Raw genomic sequence first — 12,090 nt, forward strand, 5'->3', positions numbered from 1 at the left:
AATGAAGTCTTATTCCCACCTCGCCCCCATCCCAGCCAGTAACCACATATTACTTACTTGTCTATCCTTCTAGAGGGTCTTTATGCAAAGGGAAGCATCTATGAATATATTTTCTCCTAATTTTTCATAAAAGGTAGTGTGCTACAAGGCGCCTGGCTGGCTCAGTCGGCAGAGCGTGTGACTCTTGATCTCAGGGTTGTGTGTTCAAGTCCCATGCTGGGCATAGAGCTCACTTAGGAAAAAATAGATAGCACAGTATATGGTTCCATACCTTTTTTCTACTCAACAATATATAATGGAAAATTTTGCATGTCACTACATAGAGTCCATTCCTTTTTACAGTTGTGTACTCAGAATAGTCTTATTGTGTGGCTATACCGTAATTATGCAACTATCCTATTGATCGGTTGTTTTCTGTCATTTGTTATTTCCAGTAATAACTGCAATGAATGATTAACTTCATACACAGAAGTATATTCTCTGAAATTTGGGCACATATGGTCAAGTTCCCCACAGGAGTTGCATCAGTTTGCACTGCCATCAACAAGGTACAAGAGTGCTTCTTTTTCCATAGTTTCGTATTTGAGTGTGTTGGCAAACTTCTATGTTGGCTAATGTAATTAATCCTGTTTTATGTTTTTTGTTTTTTTAACCTGGATAGTTTTATAGTTCTCTTCTGAATGAGCTCAAACACCTTCCCATTATTTAAAAGACTATTTGTATTTCTTTTTCTGTTAATTGTCCATTCCCAATGATCTTTGGGCGATTTTTCTTTTGCGTTATTGGTCTATTTCTTTTGTTTGATTTGTAGAAGCTCTATATGAGGAAGATTAGCTCTTTGTTATAGTAGTAGCCAAATAGTTTTTGTTTTTGTTTTTGTTTTACATTTGGCCATTTGTGTTTTCATGTTGCTTATGGTGTTTTGGTTTTTGACAATACAGAGGATCTAAAAAATTTTTTTAAATTAATTTATATGACAGAGAGACAGCGAGAGAGGGAACACAAGCAGCTGGACTGGGAGAGGGAGAAGCAGGCTTCCTGCTGAGCAGGTAGCCTGATGTAGGGTTCGATCCCAGGACCCTGGGATTATAACCTGAGCTGAGGGCAGACGCTTAATGACTGAGCCACCCAGGCGCCCCAATACAGAGGGTTTTTAAAAATTATTTTTTATTAGGTAGCCTCTACGACCAGTGTTGGGGTCGAACTCACAACCCCCAGATCAAGAGTCGTATGCTGCACTGACTGAGCCAGCCAGGCACCCCTGGCTTTTTTATTTCTTAAAAACAGCATTTACAGGGGTGCCTGGGTGGCTCAGTGGGTTAAAGCCTCTGCCTTCAGCTCAGGTCATGATCCCAGAGTCCTGGGATTGGGTCCTGGGATCGGGCCCTGCATCGGGCTCTCTGCTCCACAGGGAGCCAGCTTCCTCCTCTCTCTCTGCCTGTCTCTCTGCCTACTTGTGATCTCTGTCTGTCAAATAAATAAATAAAATCTTTAAAAAAAAAAAAAAGCAACATTTACAATCCATCTGTTTAGCTCTAAAAATTTTTCAGGTTCTTTTGGAATGGTGTTGATTTACAAAGTGACTTAAGGATAATTTACATATATGATAACTCTGGTCAGGTTGTCTTTTTGTAACTTTAGTAATGGTTTTAGAGTTTTCTTTGTATAATTTTTGCACATTTCATGTGAAATTTATTCCTATGTGTTTTATGTTATTTGTTGCTATTATAAATGAGGTATCTTCTTTCATTAGATTTTCTAGCTGGTAGTTATATGTAGGAAAGCTGTTGATTTTTGTATATTTTATTTTCTGCTACCTTACTGAATTCTGGCATTTTTTATAGTAGTTTCTCGGTTGAGTCTCCTGGTTTTTCAAGGTATACATGTACAAATGTAATAGTTTTACTTTCTCCTTTCTAATTATTAGACCTCAAATTGGGGGAGGGCAGCACTAGCCAGGTTATGTTTCTTTATTTTCTTTTTTTCATTGCAGAAATGGTACTATTTATGAAAGACAAACTATAATTTATACTATAAAAAAGATACACTATGTTAAAGATATACCCTATTAAAGATATACTGAAATCACTCAAATAATACATAAAGTAATTTTATCTGTTCCTTAAAACTGTACTATTAGACCTCTGATCCATTTTTCTTGTCCAGTTGCCTCAGTTAGTATCTCCACTAGAATGTTAAAATAAGAATTGTGAATTCTTTGGGTGTTTGCCATTAAGCATGATGCTAGAATAATATCAACTGAGGGTATCAGTCTGTTCAAATTTTGAATTTTTATTGAGAATGGGTGTTGAGCTTGTCACATGCCTTTTTAGCCTTTGCAGAAATGATTACATGTATTTTTCTCCCTAGATTCATTAATATACTTAATATATTACTATACTTAAGCATACTCCCTAGATTTATTAATCTCCTTAGCTCTATTAATATATCTAAATTTATATTAAATATAAATTACTATAAATATACATAAACTTTAAGAGATTTTATAATATTCAAATAATGGGGTACTCGCCACCATCTGAACTAAAGAACTGAAAGGTGGTGGATAACAATAGATACTTGTACCTTCTGCTTCCCTTTCCCTGACCACCTCTGGGTCCTTTCCCCATTTCCTTAAATGGCGAGATCGTTCACCCACTCACTCAGGTCAAAAGCTCGGAAGTCATTCTTTTTTTTCTCTTTTTCTCCTTCCCTTCATCTGCAAATCTCAGAGGCTCTACTTCTAAACCTGGCCACTTCACCACCCCCGCTGCTCAAGTCCAAGTCAACTTCCTTTCTTTCTGGAACTCCTCTAACAGTCTCCTCGCCTGACCTTCCTGCCTCCGTTATGCCTTATAAGAGCCCCTGACTTGGTTCCTCCCTGCAGCCACGGGACCTCCTCACACCAACCTCCTTTCCCTCCCTTAGCCGTGCCAAGTTCCGCCTTTCTGCTACAACTTCCTTTGTCCTCACAGCAGTCTCCTGCTCATTCGGGTCTCACCCAAATGTCGCCTCTTCAGAGGCCCTCCCTGACATTCTTAGCTAAGGGCTCTAATTAAAGTCCCAGGGAAGCCCTCAGGGAAAGACATGCCACTTCTGACAGGGCCCTGAGCCAGTCTCTTGCCAATGAAAGGGGGAACAGGAGCTGCTGAGGCTGATGACTCTTCCTTGGCCCCCTCCTTTCCAGCTTCTGAGGGCCAGCTTCCAGAGGGCTGGGTTTCCCCTCTCTCCAGGCCACTAGATGTGGTTCCCTTGATGCTCCTGTACCAAGGGCTGCCCTCCCGATAACTGTCTTCCTGCCATGGAAGGATCTGTAGCACCAAACCACATTTACTCCCTGAAAGTAAGATGCTGTCTATTTAAAGGGCCATTGTATGATTCCACGGCTTCACTGGACATATCGCCAATAGTAAACTGTCACGACAGGCACGAAAAATAACACCCTGCCCCTGCCTCCCAATCCTTCCACTTGTCCACCAGGGCAGGAAGCTCAGCACCACCCTGACGGCTCATTGTAACATCTCTCCTACCGTGATCTGAGATTGGCTCATTGTTTCTGAACATGGCTCTTCCTTCCCTTCCTGCTGCCTTCTGCCTGGACCCCCGATGTGGCTGCCTCTCTGCCTTTATTCTCTCCCTGTCTGTGACAGATACTCCTTTCCCGTCTCCGTTCCTAACAGAACCCCACTTGGGTTCAGGATGGACATGCTCCTCTAAGAGTCCTTGGCTCCTTAACCCCCCTTCCTCTAGGGCAGCCTCGTCTTTCAATTCTGGTCAATGAGGTGTAGGTAGAAGTCTCTGGGTTGGATGGGTGGCCCTTTCCAAGGGAAACCTCATAAAAAACCTTTCAGATCTGCTATTTTTTTTTCTCTCCTAGAACTTGGAGCCTCACACCCAGGGGTGCAGGAAGTGTTCTGTGACCAGAAAGACTAAAACCATATGCTGACCATAGCGGAGTAGAAAGATTGAGCAAACCTACATCACGGATGACCCTGTGATGCCAGTACCCCAGCCTGAGCTGTCTTCCCCCATGCCTCTCTGTCCATAAGAAAAATAAATCCCTATGCATCTCACTTTCCTTCCTTTGGGCTGTTTATTCTTATAACTCTTTGGCAGGTTTAAATTTTTTTCTAGATAAAATATTGGGAAGCAAATGAACCTATAAAACAAGAGGGAAAGGGCAGCTCCAATCAATCATGATACATAAATATTTTTACATATATTTTCCATCATATGAGAGATCTGCATGACCCCTTGGCAAATACAAAATTTCTTGTTTTACGACTTTATATTTTATTTTTACTGTTAAAGAAGAACACACACACACACACACACACACACACACACACACACACTTTCTCTCTCTCAGGAATATGGAGAGCATGTGGCTGGGGTGACACTGTGTTGTTATAGCGTCACTACGATGGAGGTGAGCCCGCACAGAAACACTGAGAACTAGTGACTCACCAGTAACTACCACTGCTCTTGATTTTAAGTTTTCTCTGTGAGTCAGACCTTGGTCTCACGAGTTCTCACAAGCACCCGGACGTTGAAGAATTGTGGGAGTTTTTTTTCCTGAGGGGTGATAATGGTAGTGCAATTACTTTTTGTGAGGGGGCTTCTGACCTTTCAGAGATACATGTTTATCAGTGAAAGGGAACAATGTCTGGCATGGGCTTCCGAATAATCCAAGGGGCAGAAGTGGGGCAGGGTACAGACAAAATGAGATCACCCAATCAGTTGACAGTTGTGAAGTTGGATGGTGGGTAATTCTTTTAAAAAATATTCCCTGAGGGGGCGCCTGGGTGGCTTAGTGGGTTAAAGCCTCTGCCTTTGGGGGCGCCTGGGTGGCTCAGTGGGTTAAACTGCTGCCTTCGGCTCGGGTCATGATCTCAGGGTCCTGGGATCGAGTCCCGCATCGGGCTCTCTGCTCAGCAGGGAGCCTGCTTCCCTCTCTCTCTCTGCCTGCCTCTCCATCTACTTGTGATTTCTCTCTGTCAAATAAATACATAAAATTAAAAAAAAAAAAAAAGCCTCTGCCTTTGGCTCGGGTCGTGATCCCAGGGGCCTGGGATAGAGCCCAGCGTTGGGCTCTCTGCTCAGCAGGGAGCCTGCTTCCCCCCAAACCCCTCTGCCTCTCTGCCTACTTGTGATCTCTGTCAAATAAATAAATAAAATCTTTAAAAAAATATATTCTGTTAGGATAAATTCCCAGGACTGGGGTTAGGGATCAGAGGATGGGCTCATTTATGAGTTGTTTTTTTTTTTTTCCTAACATTTTATTTATATATTTGACAGAGAACACAAGCAGAGGGAGAGGGTGAAGCAGACTCCCCACTGAGCAAGGAGCCCAACACCGGGCTTGATAGCATCTGCCTTGAGCTGAAGGCAGATGCTTAATTGACTGAACCACCCAGGCACCCCTTAAATATTGGTTTTGCCTGGTTTTGAGCTTTCTTTGCTCTGTAATATTCGTGAATAGCACAATGTACTGAATTCTGGCATTGCTGGACATTCGGGCCATTTTCTAGTATTTGGCTCTTGAAAACAATTGCCGAGCAAGCTCTGAGGTTCTAGCATTTTCCAAAGAACACAAAAGTAGAGAAGGAGTGATAGGATGAACCCCCGTGGAGTCACAAGAAGCTTCAACTATTATCAGCACTGCAGTGCAAGTCTTTTTAACACAACAATAGAATCTCTGGGTGCACCTTTGCTAAACACACAGGTTCTAGCTCAATCCCTGAAGATCCCACACTACATTTAGTTATGTCACTATTCACCAAACTATGAACCTAATCCCAGCATCACCAGTGTTTTCACAAATGATTCTGATCTGTTTCAGGATCCAACCCAAGATTCCACATTGTATGTGGCTATTATGTCACCTGGTGTCTTCCGGTCTCTGACGCTTTTTTTAAGGTTTTATTTATTTGTCAGAAAAAGCACAAGCAGGGGAGCAACAGGCAGGAGGAGGAAGCAGGCTCCCCGCTGAGCAAGGAGCCCAAAGGCAGATGCTTAACTGAGGGAGCCACCCAGGTGTAGAAGCTTACTTAAAAAGATACATTTTTTATCTGATACTCTTGATTTCAGCTCAGGTCATGATCTCAGGATCAGGAGATCAAGCCCTGCATCGGGCTCCCAGGCTCAGAGCAGAGTCTGCTTAAGAGTCTCTCTTCCTCTGCCCCTCCCCTGCTCTCTCTCTCGCTCTCTCTCTCTCTCTCTCTAAATAAATAAATACATAAAATCTTAAAAAAGGATAAACACAAAATAAAAACACAACTAGGCACTCTAGTTAAAAAAAAAAAGAAGAGACACCAGAGAGCTCCCTCTCTCTCCATCATGTGAGGACACTGTGAGAAGGCGGCAAGCCAGGAAGGGGATTCTCACCAGAACCTGACCAAGCCAGCACCCCGAGCTCCAATTTCCAGCCTCCAGAACTGTGAGAACATTTCTGGTGTTGAAGCCACGTGGTCCGTGGTATTTTGTAATGGCGGCCCCCTGATGACTGAGAGCCTCCCTTGAGGTGACAACTGTCCCCACCACCCCAGTTCTAGGGGTATGCTTCGGGAGAACCATAGTAAAGGCTCTATATTCAGGGGTCTTGGGGAGGGGAGAAGATGTATGAGCTCCTTTAGAGTTTTATATGTATCTACCCAAAGTGAACAGATGCTTTCCCTGACTCAGCACTCCCACTCCTGAGTAGATCCCAGAGGGAAATGCAAATATACATTTGCCCCCGGACAAAAATGTTCATGGCAGCATTCCTCTTAATAACCCTAAACCGGAAACCACCCCAATGCCACTGACGTGGAACAGAGAAGTAAATGATGTCGTCAGACAGTGGAATACCATACAGCCACGCAAATGAATGAGCTCTTGAGACAAGGCGGATGCATCTCCTAATGTTGACCAAAAAAAAAAAGCAAACAAGGGGCACCTGGGTGGCTCAGTGGGTTAAGCTGCTGCCTTCGGCTCAGGTCATGATCTCAGGGTCCTGGGATCGAGTCCCGCATCGGGCTCTCTGCTCAGCAGGGGCCTGCTTCCCTCTCTCTCTCTGCCTGCCTCTCCATCTAGTTGTGATTTCTCTCTGTCAAATAAATAAATAAAATATTAAAAAAACAAACAAACAAACAAACAAACAAAAAAGCAAACAAGCCCGCATCTGTACTGTATGATTCCATTTACAGGAAGTTCAAAAGCAAGGCAAAATGAACCCGTGATATTAGAAATCAGGGGAGTGGTTATGTTCCACTAAAAGTTTTTAATATTTATTTATTATTATTATTAATATTTTTTAAAGATTTTATTTATTTATTTATTTGACAGAGAGGCAGAGAACACAAGCAGGGGGAGTAGGAGAGGGAGAAGCAGGCTTCCCGCCGAGCAGGGAGCCCGATGCGGGGCTCGATCCCAGGACTCCGGGATCACGACCTGAGCTGAAGGCAGATGCTTAATGACAGAACCACCCAGGCGCCCCTATTTTTATTTATTTTTAAATTTTATTTTATTTTTTATTTTTAAATGTTATTTATTATTATTTTTTTTTATTAAGTAATCTTTATGCCCAACGTGGGGCTCTAACTCACAACCCCAGGATCAAGAGTCGCATTTGCCACCCGTGGAGCCGGCCAGGCGTCCCTTCACTGAAAGTTTTTAAATCCGCGCTGACAAATGGTTGACCAGGTATGAAGTGCCGGAGCCCATCAGTTACCTCATTCTTCGCTCTTTTTCCTGCCTATGGTACTTTATTGATATTATTTAGAGACAGCCAAATGCATAAATCTGAAGTGACCAGCTGGGTAACCCACACTTAGATCAGGCTCCAGAACATTCCAGCACTTCTGAGGCTTCTCCCACATCATCTCCTTTTATCTTCATGACAATCGCAGGACAGCAGAGCTGTTATTTGCTCCCCTCAGCACTGAGAAACAGTCTCAGAGATGGACTCCTGGCGCTGAGCCCTGCCTCCCCCAAGTCAGGATTGTGCTGCCTTTTGTAGCAGAGGGTGACTGAGAGAACTCTGAGCAGCCTTCTCAGCACTCCCTCTTTGGAGCTTGCACCATGAGCCCATGAGCTGACTCCCTGGAAGATAAAGCTCCGTCCCCCTTTCCACACAGCCAGGCAGAGAAATTGGGGTGGCCCAAGTGGGAGGTACTAGTTAGTTATTTTTCAGCTCCAGTTATTTTCCAGAGTCATCTTCCAACCATCAACATTCTGGACAATGCCCTGGAGTCTGAGGGTTGCTGGGGACGCTGGAGCCAGGCTAGAAACTGCCGCTGGGGAGGGAGTGGCCCCCAACCCGTCAAACTGGGTGGGCAGGGTGCCTAGTGATGACAGGTACCTCTAACCCATTCGTGCTTCAAAGGAGCGGGGCCTGGAACAGGCCTCAGGCCGAAGCTTCTGGATGCTCTTGGAGTCCAATTTTCACTGTTCCTCCATCCCCGCCTGGGGCTGGGTGAGGTTTGAGGGCTGACCATAGGCTCACTAGAGCAAAGAGCAGGTGCCCTATGATCTTTCCTGGGGATTTCTTCCTTCAGTTCAAAGTCCTCCCTCAAACCTATCCCCAGGTCACAGCCCTGGGGACAGAGCCCAGGCATCTACGTGACCTCTGTTCTTCGAGGGTAGCCCAGTAGGCTCCGCAGGGGCGAGGATGCCCTTGCTCATGGTTTCTCAGAGTTCTGGGAAGTTCTCAGTCCTCTTACGAGAATATTCTGGACTCTTTCAGTCAGAAACAGAGCTCCTCCATCGGCTCCAGGGGTTGGAATTCGGTTGTCTGAAAGTGGATGACTGAAGGTCTGGATGACGAGGTGACGTGAGAAATATACAAAGGCTTGACAAAATTTTGTCTCTTCTATTTTTCTATGAAAACACACACACACGCCTTAGCATTCCAAACCCACAAATGAACTTACACCATCTGCTTATCCCCCAGCTTAGGAACACAATTCCAGGAAGCAGGAGAAAGCTGGCCTGCCCTGGCTGTCATGTGAGGACCGTCGGATGGGAACAGCTGCTTATTCTCAGTGACTATTTCCATGTAGGCCCATTTTGGGGATTTGCCGTTCTTTGTGCGGCAGAAAGGAAACAGACCCCCCCCCACCTCTGCCCAAGGGCCAAGAAAAGCGGGGTCTCTCCTCCCCCCTACAACACAGGGAGCAAGTGCAGGGGCAAGGCAAGAAAACAAACAGCCTCATGTTGCTCAAGGGACTAAGGTTTCACTTGGTTCAAAAACAAAACAAAACAAAACAAACAAACAAACAAAACAAAAAAATCAAACACAAACACAACCTGGGGACTGAGCTTCTGAGTAACAACTGTCAGCCTCTGCCCCCACAGATCACTTCATCTGGATTTGCAACAAGCTCCTTGGTGTGGGACTTTGATATGAATTCTAGCCCTTTTATTTCGGCACATGCCCGCTTGATGTTGTGTAAGTGTGTATGGAGTGGGGGAAGGCACTAGAATCAGTGCGGGACAGGAAGTCATAGAAGCAAAAGAAGAAGAAGGAGGAGGAGGAGGAGGTATCTTTGTTGTGCATACAAATGTAGCCACACCCCAGCCTGAAAGATCCTTCCACAGAGAGAAGGAACTGGGCAGCAGGAGTCACATGCCACCCAAGCCTCAGTGAGGTCTGGGTGAAATGGAAACTTCCTGTTTATTTTAGTCCATCTGAGCCATGGGGGGAGGGGAGGCAGGGATTTAAACCAGGGCTGTTGGGCTTGGAAAGAATCAGAGCTGCTGCATCAGTCCGGAAAACTGTGGCGTCGCTTGTCCCATCAACCACTCCCTCCTGTTCCCAGCCAAGGACAAGACCGAGATAATACCATGATAATGCATAGGAGTTGCCGTGAACTTGCACCAGATGCTTTCAATGAGCTAATTTTAACCTCACGGCACCCTTTGTGGGGTGGAGGTGAGAAGCAGACACCATCCTCGTTCTCTTGACCAATCACAGCCCGGCTGGGGGAGGCTGACTGACCCAATCACGGTCAAACAGCAACTCTAAGGCTGAGTCAGGACCTAGCTCGGTCTCTGTCCTCCCTCTACCCCGGCTACTTCCTCCTAAATCGCTCTAAGCACTCAGTTTCTTGGGCCTCAAGTTTCAGCGCCCAGGCTGCCAAGAGCCATGATTTCCTCAGTAACGTTCCCCCTCGTCAGCATGCCATCCCCGCTGTCCCCAAACCTGGGGCTCTCTGTGCAAGGGGATCCAACCCCGGGCCACCCCACACCTCAGAGGGGTAAACAAGTCCGACTTCTGGAGCTCAGAGCAGGGTGCTCAAACTTAGTTGCACCTGTGCAACGTGATAGAGACCCACGGGCCAAGGACATGGGGAAACTGGAACCCTCCCCCGTTGCTGGCGGGATTGTTACATGGTGTGGCTGCTGTAGAAAACAGTTTGGCAGAGCCTCAAAGGATTAAGCAGAGAGCTAACCTATGACCCAGCAGTTCCACTTCTATGCACCTCGCCAAGGGAAGTGAGAACGCACGTTCACACAAGAACTTGCACACAGACGTTCACAGCGGCATTAAACACAACAGCCCCAACGAGGAAAAGATCCAAATGTCCATGAACGGATGCTTGGATAAACAAAATGGGGTTGACCTGCATTGGGAAATACGATTCGGCCGCTGAAAGGAAGGAAGGCTTGATACCTGCTACATTACGGATGGACCTTGAAAACATGAGGCCGAGTGAAAGCAGTCAGACACACAAGGCCACGTATTGTACGATTCCATGGACAAGCAAAGTCCAGAACAGGCAAATGCACAGAGACAGAAAGTAGATTAGTGGTTGCCAGAGGCTGGGGGTATGTGTGGGGGGGTGGAGAATGAGGAGTGACTGCTAAAGGGTTTGGAATTTCCTTTTGGGGCGATGAAAGCGCTCTAAAATTAGATAGTGGTGACGGTCGCAAAACTCTGTGAATATGCCACAAACCACTGGCTGGTACAGTGTAGAAAGGCGAATTTCATGGTATGTAAATTACACCTTGGTTAAGTTATTACCAAAAATAATACAGATGCCTGGGCCCACCTGCAGAGATTCTGGCTTAGCCAGTCTGAGATGGGACCTGGGCACCTGCCTTTTTATCAAGTGCCCTAAATGTTGCAGAGGGAGCGGTTGGCAAGGTGTATGGCGTCACACCTGTCCTCAAAGTGCTAGCTTATTGTCACACTGGGGAAACATGGGAGCCTCTTAAGGGACAATTTCAGTGTCATTCCGTGTGATCCTAGAGGAGAGTGCATAAGAAGTTCAGGAGATAGAGGGCAGTTTGGGTCAAGGTGCATTGCGGGGGTGGGGGGGGGAGGGGGGATGGATCCTTGGAGGATGGACAGATGTACACAGACAGGATCTGCTGGCACAGATCTGAGCATGGCATGGTTTGGGGTCTGTTTGAACTGACCTTGAGGGTGAACCTGGGGGGTGTTGGGAAAGACAGGCTTGGAGGAGTGGGCTGGGATCCTCCCTGAGTGCCAGGCAAGAAGCACTGGGGTGGGAGATGTGGAGACAAAGAGGAATCTAAGGATAAAAAGAAGCAGAGTTTTAGGAAAAATAATCTGCCATCTATGTAAGAACATATTAAAGGGCGCCTGGGTGGCTCAGTGGGCTAAAAGCCTCTTCCTTTGGCTCGGTCATGATCCCAGGGTCCTGGGATGGAGCCCCACCTTGAGAATCCCTGCTCAGCGGGGAGCCTGCTTCCTCCTCTCTCTTTGCCTGCCTCTCTGCCTACTTGTGATCTTTGTCTGTCAGATAAATAAATAAAATCTTAAAAAAAAAAAACATATTATAGCCAAGGACTGGCTGTCAAAGGCTGATTGAAAAGCTAGGGCAGGAATCAAGAAATAGAATCGTGAGGGTCTGCACCAGGGGCTTGACAAGGTGTTAGAGATGAAAGATCAAACTCGGGGTTCAAAGAGGAAATTGGCATGTGATGGAGAATGAGGGAAAGAGTAGAATCAGAGAGAAGCCTACGTGCTCGTTCACACAAAAGGAGGAACCATGGCTGCTTCCCCATTCAGACCTGGTTTCAATCCCAGCTCTCCCTCTATTGGCTCTGGGACAGGGGGCAAGTCATGTGACCTCTCTGTGT

The 12,090-nt window shown here is 45.9% G+C and overlaps 1 protein-coding gene and 1 non-coding gene across 2 annotated transcripts in view; both read left to right on the forward strand.

The window, feature by feature from the left end:
* Window positions 1–4,073, forward strand: part of DDX3X (DEAD-box helicase 3 X-linked) — a 29,390-nt gene extending 25,317 nt beyond the window's left edge. Inside the window, exons 17-18 of the transcript XR_004282391.1 lie at window positions 435–548; window positions 3,878–4,073. The gene's annotated coding sequence lies outside the window, so the exon portion shown is untranslated. The remainder of the gene's footprint in view (window positions 1–434; window positions 549–3,877) is intronic.
* TRNAK-CUU lies at window positions 151–223 on the forward strand. Its single transcript has one exon. It is a non-coding gene; the product is annotated as a tRNA-Lys (tRNA).
* Window positions 4,074–12,090: the final 8,017 nt, after the last annotated feature.

The sequence above is a fragment of the Mustela erminea genome, chromosome X (genome assembly GCF_009829155.1).
Source record: "Mustela erminea isolate mMusErm1 chromosome X, mMusErm1.Pri, whole genome shotgun sequence".
Taxonomy (NCBI): domain Eukaryota; kingdom Metazoa; phylum Chordata; class Mammalia; order Carnivora; family Mustelidae; genus Mustela; species Mustela erminea.